This window comes from Lissotriton vulgaris, chromosome 9, assembly GCF_964263255.1.
Source record: "Lissotriton vulgaris chromosome 9, aLisVul1.2, whole genome shotgun sequence".
In the NCBI taxonomy this organism is placed as follows: domain Eukaryota; kingdom Metazoa; phylum Chordata; class Amphibia; order Caudata; family Salamandridae; genus Lissotriton; species Lissotriton vulgaris.
The window spans coordinates 474,903,366-474,921,873 of record NC_141697.1 but is presented as its reverse complement, the minus strand read 5'-3'; the positions used below and the strand labels follow the sequence as shown (position 1 = coordinate 474,921,873).

The 18,508-nt window shown below is 45.7% G+C and overlaps 1 protein-coding gene across 1 annotated transcript in view; it reads right to left on the bottom strand.

The window, feature by feature from the left end:
• LOC147690293 (coiled-coil domain-containing protein 170-like) overlaps positions 1-18,508 on the bottom strand; it is a 638,795-nt gene that overhangs the window by 356,349 nt on the left and 263,938 nt on the right. The window lies entirely within an intron of this gene.

Here is an 18,508-nt window from a genome sequence, read left to right as displayed (position 1 = left end):
GTCTATTGCGTGGCCAGTGAGGCATCCGAGTTAGCGTTAAGGGCTAGGTAATTCGAAATGGCTGATTTAATCTGTTTAACTATAGAGGTCTAGTGTAACAAGGAATCGCAAAGGCGCCAGTGTCGCAGGGGCAGCTGCATGTGTGGGAGCAAGAAGGAGGGCATGACTGGAGAGAGGTCAGAGATGGACGCAGTGAGGATGTCAGTGTCAGTGGCTAGCGCCTGCAGTGGAGTGAAGCAGAGGAAGTAGTCTAGTCTGGCATAGGTTTTATGGACGCCTGAGTGATAGGTGTACGCTCGGCAGCGGGGGTGGAAGTGTCGCCATAAACCAACTAGGCCTAATTTGTATATGCGGGCTAGTTCCCACTGTGAAATAGCCCCCACCTGGCTAATGCGCTAACAGGATCGGTCAGCAGGATTATCGAGGACAAGATTCAAGCCCCCCCAGTAGTAAACGTCGTTCTGAGTTAGCTGTCGCCTCAGTGAGTGCACTATGGAGGAATTTATCCTGACCCTCATTGGGGGCATACACTGAACCCATTATAAGGGACACCCCAGCTACTAAGAATTGGTATGTGAGCAAGCGGCCCCTGATCTCGGCGTCTTTCTGAAGTACCTTGCCCCGGAAGGAGCGAGAAACAAGAATTGCCACCCCGCCGTGTAGAGTTGGAGGAGAAGAACTGCATGAAGAAGGCTCAGGATTTCATCCTGTGGTAGTCTTTGTGTAGCAGGTGTTTTTCCTGTAAGAGACAGATATCGGCGTTGGAGTGCTCCAAATAATTAAGACCGGCTCTGCGCTTGATGGGGTTATTAAAGCCCCGGACATTAAGGGTCAGGATCTTAAGCCGTCTATCTGACATCCAGTGCGTGAGAAAAATGTAAGCTGTAGTAAGCGCCATGCGGACAGGCTACGCGCGTGGCATTGAGAAGCAGGATCTTGTCAGGACGTCAGATGATCTGCACTGGTGAGAGGAAGGGAAGTGTGGACAGGGGGAACCCTGGGAAAAAGTGAAGAGGAGGAAAAAGGAAAAAAGAAAAAGAACCCCAGGGCCCTCCAGAGAAGGAGTCCCCGGAACTAGCTCCCAATGGGGAACAGTTCGAACAAGTCTAAGTGGCAAAAATAGTCCGCCGTCCCAGGACGACTGGTCAGTCAACCAAATGGGGGCCATCATGTGACTAAGAGGAAGGACTGCTCCCCCTGCCATCCCCCCGCAACCAACAAGGAGGCAAGCAGAAAGTCAGGTGCTTCAAGGGAGGTCACTTGTTGGTCGAATCTTCTCCGGAAAGGGCTTCGGTGGCCGCAGTGATAGCTGCTTGTTGACCTTTGGCAATCTCCGTTTTGGGCGGCCGCCTAGGGTGCCCTCACCTGCCATGCCTTTGCCATCCCGACAGTGACGCTTCGGGTCTGGAGGCGGTGCTGTGAGTGACATCATCCTCAGTAGTTTCCGTGAGCCCCAGCAGGTGACAGGCCTCCAGGAAGGAGCGGATCTGGTGGAGCTTCCCATCGTGGCGAAAAATTAGGCGAAAGGGATGTCCCCAGGAGTATGAGATCCCTTGTTGCCGAAGGTGTTCAGTCACTGGGCGAAACTGGCGGCGTCTTTGCAGTGTGATCAGAGCCAGGGCCTGGAACAATAGTGGAGAGTAGCCTTGGAATGAGATAGGGTGTAGGGATCTAGCTTTTGCGAGTATGGCCCCTTTAGTCTTAAAGTCCTGAACGCACACCAGAATGTCTGCTGGCGGCGCATTTGTGGCTTGGGGCAGCCCCACTCTATGGGCCCTGTCTAGGACAACCTCGGAATTGTGCTCGTCCCCCAGGGTGTGGCGAATGAGGCCCTGGGTGAAAGCGAAGAGGTCTCGGTGTCATCTGAGGATTTGACCCCGCGGATCTGGATGTTGTGCCTTCAAGATCAGTTCTCTAGGTCCGCCATCTGGGTTTGTATATCAACATTTTGATCATGGAGTCGAATAACCTCTTGTTGGAGTATGGGTAAGTCCGATACAGTGGCATCACTCCTCTCCTCGAGGAGGCAACCCGTTATCTCACACTGTCCACGTTGCGGCGAATCTCCTTGATCTCCGCGGCAAATTCAGTCTTGACGGATTGGATGTCCTCCCTAAGGGTGAGGAACAGTGACTCAAGGAAGGCTCTTGTGATTGGTTCATCCTGATGATGATCCTTCATTTTTAATAGGATTGAAACGCCGTCGACAGGTGATGTAGGTAAAACATTAGTTCCCCACTGCGTGACCCAATTGTGTTTTACTACATGAGTACAGCTAGGCTGATTTTTCTTACTGCACTAGCGTCTCACTAATTGTAAAATTGCCTGAGAAATACCCTACCCTTGTAAATATTGTTTTGTCTTGCCTTGTTGTATGGACTGGATACAGTACTGTGTCCCATTGTATTTATGTTCTCTTAAATTTCCTTCAAACCTTCCATTTATTAAATAACAGGGTCCGGCTGTACACCTTATTCATTATAGCGCAGATTGTGGCCTATAATTATTTAAAGCCTCTACAGTAATTTGTCAAGGACCGCTGTTGACAGATAATACCATGCTCATCTCAGGGCCTACTTAAAGGGGAATCCAGAGTGTCTGGAGCGCTCGTGAAAGGCTGTTAAAAATTGCCTAAAGAGGATCGGGGACTGCCCCAAAGTCATCCGTGCAGGAATCGCCTCAGTGCCACACGCACAGTATAGTAAAATGTCCCTTGTACCATGAGTGTAAATAGCCATTTCCCCAACAAGCAAGGACAGGCAAGGGGGGCATAGGCAAGCAAGAACGGGGTAGGGGGTGGGGCGATAATAAGGCGGGTGTTGCAGAGTGTCCAGAGCCCTCCGGGGCCACAATGGCCACTGTTAAAAAATGCCCAAAGAGCACAGAGCCAGCCACAAACACACCGGTCGGTGTCGGGGGTATGCAGTTTGCCTGCCAAACAAGCTGCAACAAAGACCGAGCAGACTAAAGAAAGAAGCAGAGAAGGGTGGAAATCAAAATGTAAACAAAATAATGCTCCAAAACAATAGATAAAGAATGCAGGAGAAAGGAAACTGTGCTTGGCCGGCGCTCTTCAGCCTTTAAAGGAAGTGAGATATTGGCTGCATGAACGAGTAAGGAGGCAGCAAAGAAGGGTGACAAAGGAGTGAACCTGCAGCAGGCTAGAATAAAGTTGTTTTATTAAATAGAGCAGGTCTTGCAGACAGCGCAGGTGCCGCTTAGGCTCAACCAAAACAAGAGAAAGACAAATTATTAAACATGAAAAGCAAAACCTATAACTTGGTAAATCACTAACAACCCCCTACCTCTGGGAAATATTTAAACCTCTGACCAAGAAATTACTTACTTGAATTTGAATTTGAATTTAAAAGAATTTATAAAGCGCGCGTCTACCAAGCGGTTTCTTGGCGCTGGGGGGGTACTGAGAAACCAATGATGGGGGCGCATAGGACTAGGATGGGAAGGCTTGTAGGAAAAGGAACGTTTTGAGAGCCCTTCGAAACTCAATGTAAGAAGGAGCAGATCTAATAGCGGGGGGAGTGCGTTCCAGAAAGTGGGGGCAAGGACAGAAAATGTCAGGCCTCCCGACCTGCTTTTCTTGAAGCGGGGTACAGAGAGAAGGAGCTTAGTAGAGGAGCGTAGCTCTCTGCAGGGACGGTAGGCCGTGATAGCGGAAGAAATAAAAGCGGGGGCCTGAGTAATGTGATAAGATTTGGGTAGCCCATGAATCAGGCGGGCAGCCTGATTTTGCACTAGTTGGAGGCGTTGAAGGGCGTAAGCGGGAATGCCGTTATACACAATGTTCCCGTAGTCCAGTCGCGATAAGACCATCGCCATTAGAATCAATTTTAGAGCAGAAAAAGAAAAAAATCAGGAGATTTTCCGAATGGTGCGGAGGGTAAAAAAACAGGAGGAAACTACAGAGCTGATCTGGGAATGAAGTGTGAGGTGCTGATCTAAAGTGATCCCAAGTGTTTTAATAGAGGACGACGGTGAAGGAGGGGAACCCAGGGAGGGGGGCCAGAAAGTGGGGGACCAGGGACTGCGACTGCCATCGGTAAGGACTAACTCTGTCTTATCCGGGCTTAATTTCAGATGGTTGAAGTTTATCCAGTCCTTGATAAACAACATGACAGATTGAAAATTATGAACAGTAGCTGAGGAATGAGAGAGATTGAAAATGAGCTGGAAGTCATCGGCATAGTTATACACTGTGACCTCCATCTCCTGAAGTGCAGAAATAAGGGGGAAAATGTACAGATTAAACAATAAAGGGGAAAGGGACGATCCCTGAGGGACACGGCACTGCACCTTGCACGGAGAAGCAGAAAAATCAGCAAGGTGGACGGCCTGGGTGCGATCACTCAAGAAGGAGCTGAGCCAAGCCAACACCGGGCCCCCTATGCCCGCCGCCTTGACACCGAAGAGAGAAGAATGGAATGATCAACCGTGTCAAAGGCGACGGACAGATCTAAAAGAATGAGGGCCTTAGGGGTGTTGGAGTCCACTCCCTCCCTGAGTTCGGCTATGACAGAGACGACCACCTTCTCGGTGGAGTGCCGAGGGCGGAAACCCGCCTGGCACGGTGCGAGGTAGCCGCCGTCTTCCACGAAGGAGCTAAGCACCTTGGTGACGTAGGACTCAAGGACCTTACCCAAGAAGGGAAGGAGGGAGATAGGGCGATAGTTTGAAGGGGAAGAGGGATCGGCACCAGGCTTTTTTAGGATGGGAATAATGGTGGCCGCTTTATAGGGGGCAGGGACAGTGCCCAGTCTAAGGGAGTCGTTAAGAAGGGTAAGGGGTGGCAGATAACAATCTGAGAAGATCTTACGTAAAACGTGAGCCGGGCAAGGGTCAACAGGGAATCCTGAATTGACACGGGCTAACAGGGGGAGGAGGGTTTCTTTGGTCAACGGTGGTATGTAGGTCAGGCTGGACTTGTTAGGTGACGGCTGGGAGTCACAAAAGGTAGGGGAAGGGGGGGTATGTTAGCCTTGATAAGGGTGACTTTCTCAATAAAAAAATCATTGAGAAGTCGCAAAGAAGCTGGGAGGGGGGGTTTTGGAAGATGTCCTGTCAGAGGAAGCCAGCTCATGAACTGTAGCAAATATTTCTTTTGGCTGGCTCTCGGCTGCGAGAATCCTACCCGAGAAGTATTCGGTCTTGGCGAGGAGGATGTCTCTTTTGTATTCGTTAAGGGTGGAAGTATAACGGAGTTTAGGGTAGGACAATAGGCAAGCCTTGATTTAAAAGCTTTAACATGTTGAAAAAGCTCCTATGAAATTAAATTTTCTTGGTCTTTTTGGTGTCACTGTTAGGACCAGAAACCCCTGCACTCGCCCACCTGCACAACACAACAGTCTTAATATAGGCAGAAGCTGAAGATTTCTCAGGACAGCCGGAGGGTCTGGCGGACCAACCAGTGGAGGCCATAGAACCAGACCAGAGAAGAATGTCCCAGGCTAGATCTGCACAATAGATCAGTCTGAGGATGTAAGTGGGTGTTGAGCAGCTTAAGAAACAGCAGCTGTAAGAACATGTGAGATAGGTGTATGGTTTTATGATGCTGCTAAGTTGCCTTAAACCGATCACCACTTGGATCCTACAATGTTTGTTTTGTTCTCCCCTCTTCTTTTTTACTGTTTCTTCCCATTTCTTGTTGCAAATTAGGTGGGTCCACCACGTTCCCTTAGCATGCTATGGACATCCTTGGTTTGAAGTGTATTTTTTGTTAACCCATCAGCTTGGAGTCGTGTGGGGCCATTCTTTATGACACTGAAAAGGATTAGGTGTCCCCGACTGAGTAAGGGCTTTACGAACTTCCATGGATCATAACGTCTCTCATCTGGAAAACCCTGAGAGCACTACCTCCCTTTGTGTACTAAGTGATCACAGTAATTTTGATAATACTTGAGGAGAACTATTTCTACACTGCCATCAATGAGTGATATACACTGCCAATTCCTGTGCTGCCTCTATGCAGCAGCAGCGAGCAATTCCAGGCCGAGCACCACAATGGAACCACTGCACTAACCAGGGCTTACATGCTTGTGTTCACTCCCTAAAACATGGGGAAATTGTCTTACACCTGATTGGCATTTTTAATTTATGTAAAATTCCCTTGTAAACCAGACCATATACCCAAGGCCTGTAAATTGAATTCTACTGGTGATCAAGGAGCACCTATTTTGCCACCCACTTAAGTAGCCCCTTAAACATGTCTCAGGCCTGCCATTGCAGACTGAATGCAATGTTAAACTGCCAATTTGACAATATAACCCCCTTGCCAAGACTTTAACCCCCCTTTTACTGAAAGTACTTCACCCCTATGGTAGGCTCTAGGTAGCCCATAGGGCAGGACGCATTGTAATTAAAAGGTTGGACATGTACTTTTAATTTTAACATGTCCTAGTAGTGATACACTTCTAAATGTGTTTTTCACTACTGTGAAGCCTACCTCTCCCATTAGATAAAAATTGGGTTGCCTTATTACATTTATTAAGTACTAACTTTTGAATGGTAACAGTTGAACACTATCTGAGAATTTGTAATTTAACACCATCCTACATGGTTAAGTCAGATTTAACTTACAGATTAGAAAATGGCACTTTTAAAAAGTATTTTTCTTTCCTAGCTATTTGGTGTATGTGGCCTGTCCTTGGATCTCATGATTGAGTGCAGTTGGCAGTTGGATGTAAGCAAAGGACTTGCTACCCCTGCATTGTTCATGCAGACAAGCAGGAGCCAGGGCAGGGGAAACATGAAACTTAAAACACTTAAAAGGGAATTATCTACAAAAGGCTCCTACTACAAAGAAGGCACCAGGTATAAAAATTGGCCCACTCTTTAGTCACCATCCTGGCCTGTGGAATCCTAACTACTGCTGTGGCCTGCTGTGTACTCGTGAAGACTGCTTTGCTGCACCTAGAAGGAATTCCTTACTGCCTGAAGATTACCTAGAACCCTCAGAGACCTACCCTGCTCTTTGAGCCCTGTTCCACTTCTTCAAATCAGAACTACCGGAGTGACTCCAAGGGCTAATCAGGTGGCCTCCTGATCAGAGGCTCAGGGACAGAAAATGCTTAAACCATCTTGAACTGCACACCGACCAAGCCTGAGGAAAGTGGTACCCCTCCAGTCCTAGACCCTTGATGGTGGCGTTAAAGGTAGCCAGACAGCCACAATCCCTAACCTTTGACTTATGGCTAAAGTCGGAGAGGAGAGTGGGACCAATCTACTCAACTTTCTGCCCAAGGTGCATTACCAGACGGCCTGATTTCGAATCAACTCCCTCTACACTCTTCTCCACAGTTGCAACCCCTGTTCAGCGGTCTTTCCGCCAAATGGGTATACGGCCTCGTGGATCTCTTGTCAGCTACAGTCTGCAGCTTTGTCCTGCTGGATATTTTTGACTTCCAAATAAGAGACTACAGATCTGATTTAGATTTTGGCGGATTTGTTACTCTATCACAATGGTGACGAATATCCCATTTGCCTAAATATAAATCCAATTATAGCCTATGGGATTTATATTCCAGCGGATGGCATATCTGTCACGATTGTGACGTGGGTTACCCATCCACGAAGATCTAAATCAGACCCTAAGTCTGAACATAGAAATCTTCACTATGACTTCGTCCAGCGGCTGCCCGATGATGATACCCCCTCCTTGGACACCGCGTGCAGACTTGCCCTGCTGAAATTTACCTTCTTAGAAAAGTTTTTTATAACATTTCTTCTAAGAGATAAGGTAAGCGCCGACGAGGTCCAATTCACTTTTTGTATCCTACTCGTGCTCCATTGCGGTCAGCCATATTTTTCAGCGTTGACCCGGTACTGCATGGCTAGATGTTCGCAGTTGGTGCTTTGATCTTTTAGGCACAAGTTTTTACCTTAAACTTGGAAAAATCATAACTCCAGTTCTACTTATTGAATTTTTGTCATTTTGGTGTCAAAAATTTCACTAAAATGTACTCTATTGTTCAACATTTGTGTGAGGTTTTTCTCGTGTTGTGCTTTCACTCTATTACTGTTTGTGTGCCACGTACATTCTTTACACCTTGCTTCTAAACTAAGCCTAACTTATTTACTCGAAGCCACCAGAGGGTTAAGCACAGGTTAATTTGGTGAGTTTGTGGTTCACGCTGACAGGGATTGTGGCTGTTGCTTGAGCAGGGTTAACATCCCACTTAACCAACAACACAATGTTTCATATTAGTTATCAGTGGTGGGGTCGAGTACTTGCGTTTGTGTAGTGCCATACAGTGATTTGTGGAACACCAAAATCCCTTATAACTATTTTGACACCAGAGTTGACCTCTTTTTAAATTCCTCTTAATTTTCATTTGTTGTGTTCTCTGTTTTCAAAATGTAAGTGTCCTCCCTTCCTTTTTTATCATTCCAGGAGATGGAGTTGCTCAACTTCAACAACCTCACCAGGTTGAGCAGCAAAAGATAGAGGGCTGAAGGCAAGCAAGAAGGCTACCAACTTGGTTATCCAGGTAGCCCTCAGGGCATTAGAGGAAGTGCAAAGGTGGCAGTCAACCCCAGAGAGGGATTATGAGAAGGAGGGAGAACACTTGGGTGGTGATGAGGAGGTGGACACAAACCTTTATCCTGAGCAGCAGGGGGAGCATGACTCACCCCCAGAGGATATCCAAAATGGGGCAGAACCTAGTGTATCCGCCTGGAGGATAGGAAGGCAGAGAGACGCAGGGGCAGTTGAGCACTGTTGGTGGCAATATTATCCTAGTGTACACTCTAGAAAAGAGGATCCACAACTAAAAGGATCTGGTGCCTAACTTTGTTGTGGAAAATGACATAGACAACTGGTCTGTGGTCTTCAATGTTGCCATAGAGATCCACAGAGTCCTCAGGAAGATTGGGGGTCAGCCTCTGGAAGCACATTCCCAATGAAGGGACAAATGCCCTGTTAGCCCTTGGGAAAGGGAACAGGATGAAGTATCTCCTCATGAAGGAATCCCTGACCAAACAGTGAGGGCGTACACCAGAAAGATGTAGGCATAAGTTCAGGGACTACCAGAAGCTGCCCCGGCACACCTGGGTGGATTGTGTGGATCATTTTTGTGAGGTACTGGATGGTTGGATGAAGTACAGTGAAGTGAGTGATTGAAAGGGATTGCTGCACAATGTAATTGCTGAAGAGCACATGTTCAGTCTTTGTTTTATAGAGCTGCACCAACATCTTGTGTAAAGTAAGCTCTCTGACCCTAGGGATCTTGCTTAGGATGCAAACCTCTGGATTAGTATCAGGATCCACAAGAAGGAATCGGGGGAAGGGGGAGATTAAAATAGAAGGGAGGTCTCTCAAGGACCTAAAAAAAAGGTTCTCAGAGGAAAGGGTCCCAGCCCCAGTCTGAGCAGAAAATGGGATTTGTAAACAAGAACACTGAATGAATGATCGAATGAATGTGCTTATAGAGTGTACTGTCAGTCGAAAATGAACATCCTGGCACTATGCTGGGAGTCAACAGGGGGGATCCTTGCATATGCCTCTAAATTGGTTAGGTAAGGGAAGGACAATGTGCATCGGGGGCAAGAAAAATGCATGGCCTTTAGATATACTTCTTTCATTATGATGAAATGGACAGAGCTCAGTAGTTGGTTTCAGGCTTTGGCGCCCAGCACCATGAAGGACTCCCCCCTCTGGATTTCAGACTAAAAGAGGTAACACTGGTAAGTATGTCCCCAAATGTTATGAATGTTACTAGTTAGGGCACACCAAGGGTGATGCTGAGTGTCTCAAAAGTGCACACTTCCGAGTGATGGGCATACTCAGGGGTTGGTCAGTGTAGGGTTTGTAGAGGAAATAGCCCCAGTTATTGTGGGAGAAATAGTTGAGGTTATCCTAGTGTCCCTGGGTGACAGAGAGATGGTGTCCAAAACCCACATACCTTCAAGTACTTCTAAGTACAAGCATAAAGTCACCATTAATGGACATAGGGTGGATACTCTGAGGAGGAACACAGGATCCAGTATGACTACTGTCAGGGGTCATTTGGTGTCCTCAGAGCAGGTGATACCTAATACATTTCACTATGTCGGGGTAGCAGACAACCATGCTAGCCAATACCCTGTAAACTTTGGCTTCCTTTGAATGGGGGGTATCAGGTTCTCTAAATGTAGCTCCGAGTCTGCCACGCCTGTGAATTGTTTGATTAGGAATGACCCAGTGCACACTGCCTGGAATGAAGTAGAGCTCAGGTCACACATGTAAACGTTGTGGTTACCTAAGTGGGTCTGTGACAAGGTCAATGGCTGCCCAGGAGAGGACTATAGGAAGCCTATAGCCTGGCAGAATAGCCCAGACAGCTTCCAAGAAAGGAAAGGGCAGGGGACATGGGGAACCAGCCCCTGAAGCTCCCACAGTACACGTGGCTGGGATGCCAAAGGAGACCGCCCGGATCCTACCGGGGAGGCATTGTCTTTCTTGGAGACATACCTGAGTTTGTTGGAAGGCATGCTGAGGGTGGGCCCAATGGGGAGGAGTTCTGTAAGCCACAGAAGGAGTGCCCAAGCCTAGAGGGCATGAGGCGTCAGGCTAAAGCCCAGGCAGCTGATGATACCTCTGGAGATCACCTCACTTACTGGGAGAAGGACCTCCTGTATAGTGAGCCCAAGGCACCTGTGCATGGAACAACATGCGTGCTGGTAGTTCCTACTTCTACAGGGCCTTCTACTGGGGCTGGGTCATAAAGTTTCTCTGGCCTGACATCTGGGGCAAGACAAGAATGTTGCCAGACTTGTCTCCCACTTGCATTGGTCCCAGATGATGATAGCCTCAGATACTTTCTACAAGTCCTGTCTCACCTTTCCAGGTCAATGCGAAAAGAAGGAAAAAGTGAAAGCAAGCCTTCATTGACTTCCTTACTTGTCATTGACACCCCCTTTGAAAGGGTGAGTATTGGCATTATTGCACCTTTGGACCCCAAAAGAGCCCTAAGTAACAAGTTTATCCTGGTTTTGGTGGACCATGACACTTGAAACCCAGAGGCAATCCATCTGAATTCTGTGACTGCACCTGCAATGGCTAGGGATTTTCATCCAGGTAGGGTTCCCCCAGGAAGTGGTGTCTGACAGGGGCACCAAACTGGTGTAGAGCGGGAATATCGACGGCAAAATATCGTGTTACATAAATATCCCCGCAGAAATATCGACAAGAAGAAATATCGACAACAAAAATATAGTTTGACCAGAATATCGGCTGACAGGTAAGTAATATCAATAACAATAATATAATTGTAATAAATATCGTTTACAAAAATATAGTTTACGAAAATATCGATTTTTTAATAATTATAACTATTTTAGTGTTTTTAATGAGTATTGTTTGTCAATTTATTATATGTTGTAGAATTGCATTAGTTATTAATGTATTTTATGTTGAATGTTGTGTTATTAGTTCCGTAGCGGGTTGTGGGTTTATAGGGGAATAGGGTGGGAAGTAATTTAAATATACTAAATTAATTGATTAATTAATGTGTTAATTTAATATAATTTGTTTAATAATTATTTGTTAATTAATTTCAATTAGTTAATTATTAATTATGTTAATTAATTATATTAATTGTTTAATTTTAGGTGTGTGTAGTGGACTTTAAAAGTGAAAATGGTGTGAAGTAAATACATTTTTATTGAATAATTTTAAATAATTTATAAATTAATTATAATTAAATAAATAGTAATTGTAAAAGAGTAAATAATTTTAAGTTTGTGTTGTGGTGTTTATAAGTGTATATGGTGTGAAAGCTGTCAATTAATTAATTAAATAATTAATTAAAAATACATTATTAATCATTAATTAATTAGTAAACATTAAATGTGATTGAGTAATTAATTTTAGGTGTGTAGGTGTTTGTTAATAATAATATCTTTAAATGTATATATTAATTATGTATATAATCTAAATTAAATTTTATAATAAATTTGATAGATGTTTTTTTTTGTTGTTTTGAGTTCCAGCGCTTTCCCTACAGATGAACCCTGTGGAGTGGGAATAGTAATTTTTATCCCTACGCTATCCAACGCTTTCCCTACTGTTGCACCCTTTGGAGTTGGAATAGTAATTTTTACCCCTACGCTATCCAATGCTTTCCCTACAGTTGCACCCTTTGGAGTGGGAATAGTAATTTTCACCCCTACGCTATCCAGCGCTTTCCCTACTGTTGCACTCACTTGAGTGGGAATAGTAATTTTTACCCCTACGCTATCCAACGCTTTCCCTACTGTTGCACCCTCTGGAGTGGGAATAGTAATTTTTACCCCTACGCTATCCAGCGCTTTCCCTACTGTTGCACTCACTGGAGTGGGAATAGTAATTTTTACCCCTACGCTATCCAACGCTTTCCCTACTGTTGCACCCTTTGGAGTGGGAATAGTAATTTTTACCCCTACGCTATCCAACACTTTCCCTACTGTTGCACCCTTTGGAGTGGGAATAGTAATTGTTACCCCTACGCTATCCAGCGCTTTCCCTACTGTTGCACTCACTGGAGTGGGAATAGTAATTTTTACCCCTACGCTATCCAACGCTTTCCCTACTGTTGCACCATCTGGAGTGGGAATAGTAATTTTTACCCCTACGCTATCCAGCGCTTTCCCTACTGTTGTACTCACTGGAGTGGGAATAGTAATTTTTACCCCTACGCTATCCAACGCTTTCACTACTGTTGCACCCTTTGGAGTGGGAATAGTAATTTTTACCCCTACGCTATCCAGCGTTTTCCCTACTGTTGCACCCTTTGGAGTGGGAATAGTAATTTTTACCCCTACGCTATCCAGCGCTTTCCCTACTGTTGCACTCACTGGAGTGGGAATAGTAATTTTTACTGCTACGCTATCCAACGCTTTCCCTACAGTTGCACCCTTTGGAGTGGGAATAGTAATTTTTACTCCTACGCTATCCAACGTTTTCCCTACTGTTGCACCCTCTGGAGTGGGAATAGTAATTTTTACCCCTATGCTATCCAGCGCTTTCCCTACTGTTGCACCCTTTGGAGTGGGAATAGTAATTTTTACCCCTACGCTATCCAGCGCTTTCCCTACTGTTGCACTCACTGGAGTGGGAATAGTAATTTTTACCCCTACGCTATCCAACGCTTTCCCTACTGTTGCACCCTTTGGAGTGGGAATAGTAATTTTTACCCCTATGCTATCCAGCGCTTTCCCTACTGTTGCACTCACTTGAGTGGGAATAGTAATTTTTACCCCTACGCTATCCAATGCTTTCCCTACTGTTGCACCCTTTGGAGTGGGAATAGTAATTTTTACCCCTACGCTATCCAACGCTTTCCCTACTGTTGCACCCTCTGGAGGGGGAATAGTAATTTTTACCCCTACGCTATCCAGCGCTTTCCCTACTGTTGCACTCACTGGAGTGGGAATAGTAATTTTCACCCCTACGCTATCCAACGCTTTCCCTACTGTTGCACCCTTTGGAGTGGGAATAGTAATTTTTACCCCTACGCTATCCAATGCTTTCCCTACTGTTGCACCCTTTGGAGTGGGAATAGTAATTGTTACCCCTACGCTATCCAGCGCTTTCCTTACTGTTGCACTCACTGGAGTGGGAATAGTAATTTTTACCCCTACGCTATCCAACGCTTTCACTACTGTTGCACCCTTTGGAGTGGGAATAGTAATTTTTACCCCTACGCTATCCAACGTTTTCCCTACTGTTGCACCCTTTGGAGTAGGAATAGTAATTTTTACCCCTACGCTATCCAGCGCTTTCCCTACTGATGCACTCACTGGAGTGGGAATAGTAATTTTTACCCCTACGCTATCCAAAGCTTTCCCTACAGTTGCACCCTTTGGAGTGAGAATAGTAATTTTTACCCCTACGCTAGCCAACGCTTTCCCTACTGTTGCACCCTTTGGAGTGGGAATAGTAATTGTTACCCCTACGCTATCCAACGTTTTCCCTACTGTTGCACCCTCTGGAGTGGGAATAGTAATTTTTACCCCTACGCTATCCAGCGCTTTCCCTACTGTTGCACTCACTGGAGTGGGAATAGTAATTTTTACCCCTACGCTATCCAACGCTTTCCCTACTGTTGCTCCCTTTGGAGTGGGAATAGTAATTTTTACCCCTACGCTATCCAACGCTTTCCCTACTGTTGCACCCTCTGGAGTGGGAATAGTAATTTTTACCCCTACGCTATCCAGCGCTTTCCCTACTGTTGCACCCTTTGAAGTGGGAATAGTAATTTTTACCCCTACGCTATCCAGCGCTTTCCCTACTGTTGCACTCACTGGAGTGGGAATAGTAATTTTTCCCCCTACGCTATCCAACGCTTTCCCTACTGTTGCACCCTTTGGAGTGGGAATAGTAATTTTTACCCCTACGCTATCCAACGTTTTCCCTACTGTTGCACCCTCTGAAGTGGGAATAGTAATTTTTACCCCTACGCTATCCAGCGCTTTCCGTACTGTTGCACTCACTGGAGTGGGAATAGTAATTTTTACCCCTTCGCTATCAAATGTTTTAACTATTAATGTTTTTATATTTTTATTAAATGTATGTATTATTATTGTTATATACTTTTATGTGTTAAATATATGTATATGTACACATTTATTAAGTTGATGTTGATTAAATTTAGTTCATTTGTTATAAATAGTTAAAATATAAAAGTAATGTAATGAATTTTGTTAATAATATTTATATTTTTTAATTATTTAATTTAAGTTATAATATTTATTAAAGTCGACATTTTTTACATCTATATTTATTACATCAATATTTTTGAGTCGATATTTATGTACTTACCTGTTTAAGTATAGGGAGTCGATATTTTTGTAATCGATATTTATACATCTATATTTTTGTAAACTATATTTTTTTTATCGATATTTAAACATGGAACCCACCAAACTCATGTCTGCCTACATGAAGTTCCCCTTGCTGTGGAAAGATTCAATATTTATACTCTGGAGTCTCAGCGAACCCACTGAGTGAGTCCACTGCGCCAAGGGAGCCACTCACACTTGAGGTATGGTATGGCACCCCTTGCCAAAGCACTCTCTCTCCCCTTTCTGGGGAAGGATCTAGTGTGTAGGCCTTGGAGTCTCAGAGACCTCTCTGAGAGAGTCCACAGCGCAAAGGAGCCTCTCGCAATAGAGATAGGGAAGGGATACCACTTCCCCTGGGATCACAGCTTACTGGACTTTGGACGTTGCCTTGACTCGTCTACCGGTTTGTGTCCCCGTCACCCTACCCCTCTTCTCCCCATGCTGTGACTCTCACCCTCCCCTCCCCTCCTCTTTCCCACCTTCATTATCTGTCTATTTCCCCTACTCCAACCCCCCCTGAATCTCTCACCTTGCCTTCTGTTCCCCTTACGTAATTGTGCTTATTTTTTATCTCGACCTTACAAGTAACTATGTTGCCATGCTCTAAGAACTGTGTAACCTTTGTAACGATGTAACCTGTAACTATGATTTGATGCTCATGTAAAGCGCTCTGATACCTCCGGGTCTAGCCAGCGCTATATAAAACTTTTAAAATAAAAAAATAAAAATAAATAAAAAATGATTATGGGAATGTCTGCCTGAGTCAATGATGTGCACTATCCCCTTGATGGGGGAGCATCTCCTAATCGATTAAATTCAACAAGTTCAATTTCAAACGTTTTTATGCTTCTTTATTTCTTATTTTCCTTTATCTTCTTCATGGTTTATTACTTGCTTCAGTAATATCAACCCTTTGTACAAATACTTTTTTGAGTCTGCCCAATGCATTTCGGGCTGTGCCCTCCATCAGGGGCCTTTCTGAAGCTTAAGAAAGTTTGTTCGGGATCATTTCAAGAACATGGATATGCGCGAGCATTTCACTGCTGTATCTTAAGGCATGTAGTGCATTTCGCTATTCTCCGCAGTGGGAGACTAGCGAAACCCACACTGATTCCAGTAATGGATTTATTAATACATCAGGTGTTTCAATCAGGTGTTTGTTAAGCACGACTACTCACCTGTAAGGGTCTCAAGGCTCTGGGGTGTATGGGGTCGCAGGTCCCAGTCCATCAAGGAGGGGGTCTGTCGAAGAGACAGGTTTTGTGGTTTCGGCGTTGTCTGTCTGAGGTGGAGCAGAAGGTCGTTCCAGGCTCTGGTCGCGTGGAAGGAGAAGGAGCGACCTCCCGATCTGGTGTGGGGGACCACGGCGTAGGAGAGCTGGACTGATCGTAGGGTCCTTTGGGGTGTGTGGAATTTGAGTCGCCTGTTCAGGTATGCTGGTCTGGTGTCGTGGTGGGCCTTGTGAGCATGGGTTAGCATCTTGAAGGTGACTCTAGCTTTGATGGGGAGCCAGTTGAGTGTGCGCAGGTGCTGGGAGATGTGGCAGTGTCTTGGCAAGTTGAGGACCAGTTCTGAGGTTGCGTTTTGGATGTTGAGTAGCTTACGGGTGAGGCTTTTGTTTAATCCGGCATAGAGTGTGTTGCCGTAGTCAAGCCTGCTGGTGACCAGGGCCTGAGTGACAGTCTTTCTGTGTTTGGGGGGCATCCATTTGAAGGTCTTCCGTAGGAGGCGGAAGGTGTGGAAGCAGGAGGAGGAGACAGAGTTGATCTGGCGGTCTATTTTGAGCTCTGAGTCCAGGATGATTCCCAGGTTGTGTGCATGGTCTGTGGGGATGGGCAGGCTTCTGAGGCGGGGGCCACCAGGTGTTGTTCCAGGTGTTGGGGGTTGGGCCCTTGATGAGTACTTTCGTTTTGTTGGTGTTTAGTTGTAGGCAGTTGTTTTTAATCCATTTGGCGACAGCTTCCATGCCTTCTCGAAAGTTGTGTCTGGCGGTGTTGGGTTCGTTGGATAGGGAGAGGATGAGTTGGGTGTCATCTAAGTATGACACAATGTTGAGTCTATAGGTTCTGATGATAGGGCGAGCGGAGCCATGTAGACGTTGAAGAGCATAGGGCTGAGGGAGGACCCCTGGGGGACTCTGCAGGTGGTTGGTTTAGGGTCCGAGAGGAAAGGGGGGTTTCTGACCCGCTTTGTTGTGCTGGAGAGGAAGGAGCAGATCCAGTCGAGGGCCTTGTCTTGGATCCCTGCATCGTGGAGTCTGCGTATTAGGGTGCGGTGAGAGACTGTGTCGAAAGCCGCTGAGAGGTCGAGAAGGATGAGGGCTGCTTTTTCTTCTTTGTCCAGTAAGGTACAGATGACGTCTGTTGCAGTGAGGAGGGCGGTAAGCATGGGCGAATTTTGTGAATCTGGCGTTCGCGAATTTTGCGAATTTGCGAACTCGCAATCCGCAAAATCCGCGAATTCTCGCAAATTTGCGGATTTTTTTTTGTGTTCGCAAGGATTTTTGCCAGTTCGCGAGGGTTTCGTACCAGTTCGCAATTGCGAACTTACATGTCGGCTCGCAACGGTCGCGATTATGTTGTTTCTACGTCTGGTTCATCATCACAGGTTCCCAGCACCCTCTGTTTCACCCCTGCCACCCTCTGTTTCACCCATGCCACCCTCTGGTACATCAATGCCACCCTCTGGTTCATCATCACTGTAGATTATGGGGGGAAAAAGCAAGCACACCTGCCCTGCTTCAACTGACATGAATTAATTTGGGGTTGATTTATTAATGTGTCACTGTTTTAAAATTCCAGTCTGGCACCTGCTTCCTTATCTGTAATTTGCTTTCTGTTGCAGTGCAATTTTTTTTTCCAGGACCTTTGTGGCCTACTTGTAGCTATTCTATGAGCCTGCTGTGAGGGTCAGAGCAGGGTCATACAATTGTTGCAACTAGCAATTGAACTGGGAATTTGCGGATTTTTGTTTGTGTGTTCGCAAGGATTTCTGCCAGTTCGCGAGGGTTTTGTACCAGTTCGCAATTGCGAACTTACATGTCGGCTCGCAGCGGTCGCGATTATGTTGTTTCTACGTCTGGTTCATCATCACAGGTTCCCAGCACCCTCTGTTTCACCCCTGCCACCCTCTGTTTCACCCATGCCACCCTCTGGTACATCAATGCCACCCTCTGGTTTATCATCACTGTAGATTATGGGGGGAAAAAGCAAGCACACCTGCTCTGCTTCAACTGACATGAATTAATTTGGGGTTGATTTATTAATGTGTCACTGTTTTAAAATTCCAGTCTGGCACCTGGTTCCTTATCTGTAATTTGCTTTCTGTTGCAGTGCAATTTTTTTTGCCAGGACCTTTGTGGCCTACTTGTAGCTATTCTATGAGCCTGCTGTGAGGGTCAGAGCAGGGTCATACAATTGTTGCAACTAGCAACTGAACTCTGGAGGGGCCCCAGTCAGGAAGCACTACAGGGAATGGTTACTAATGATGAGTTTGAACTTTTGCACCTGCTGAATGCTTTCACTTTTGCAAAACTCGTTTTTCTGCAGAACAGCATTACAGCAACTGTAATGCCCCAAACAAGCTTACTTGTGAAAGTTGATTTCTAATCCAAAAGTTATCCAAAGAAAGTCAAAAGGCCTCAAATCCAAAAAGGTGCAGGCAAATGTCAACCTGAGGAGTTATTCTGATAAAA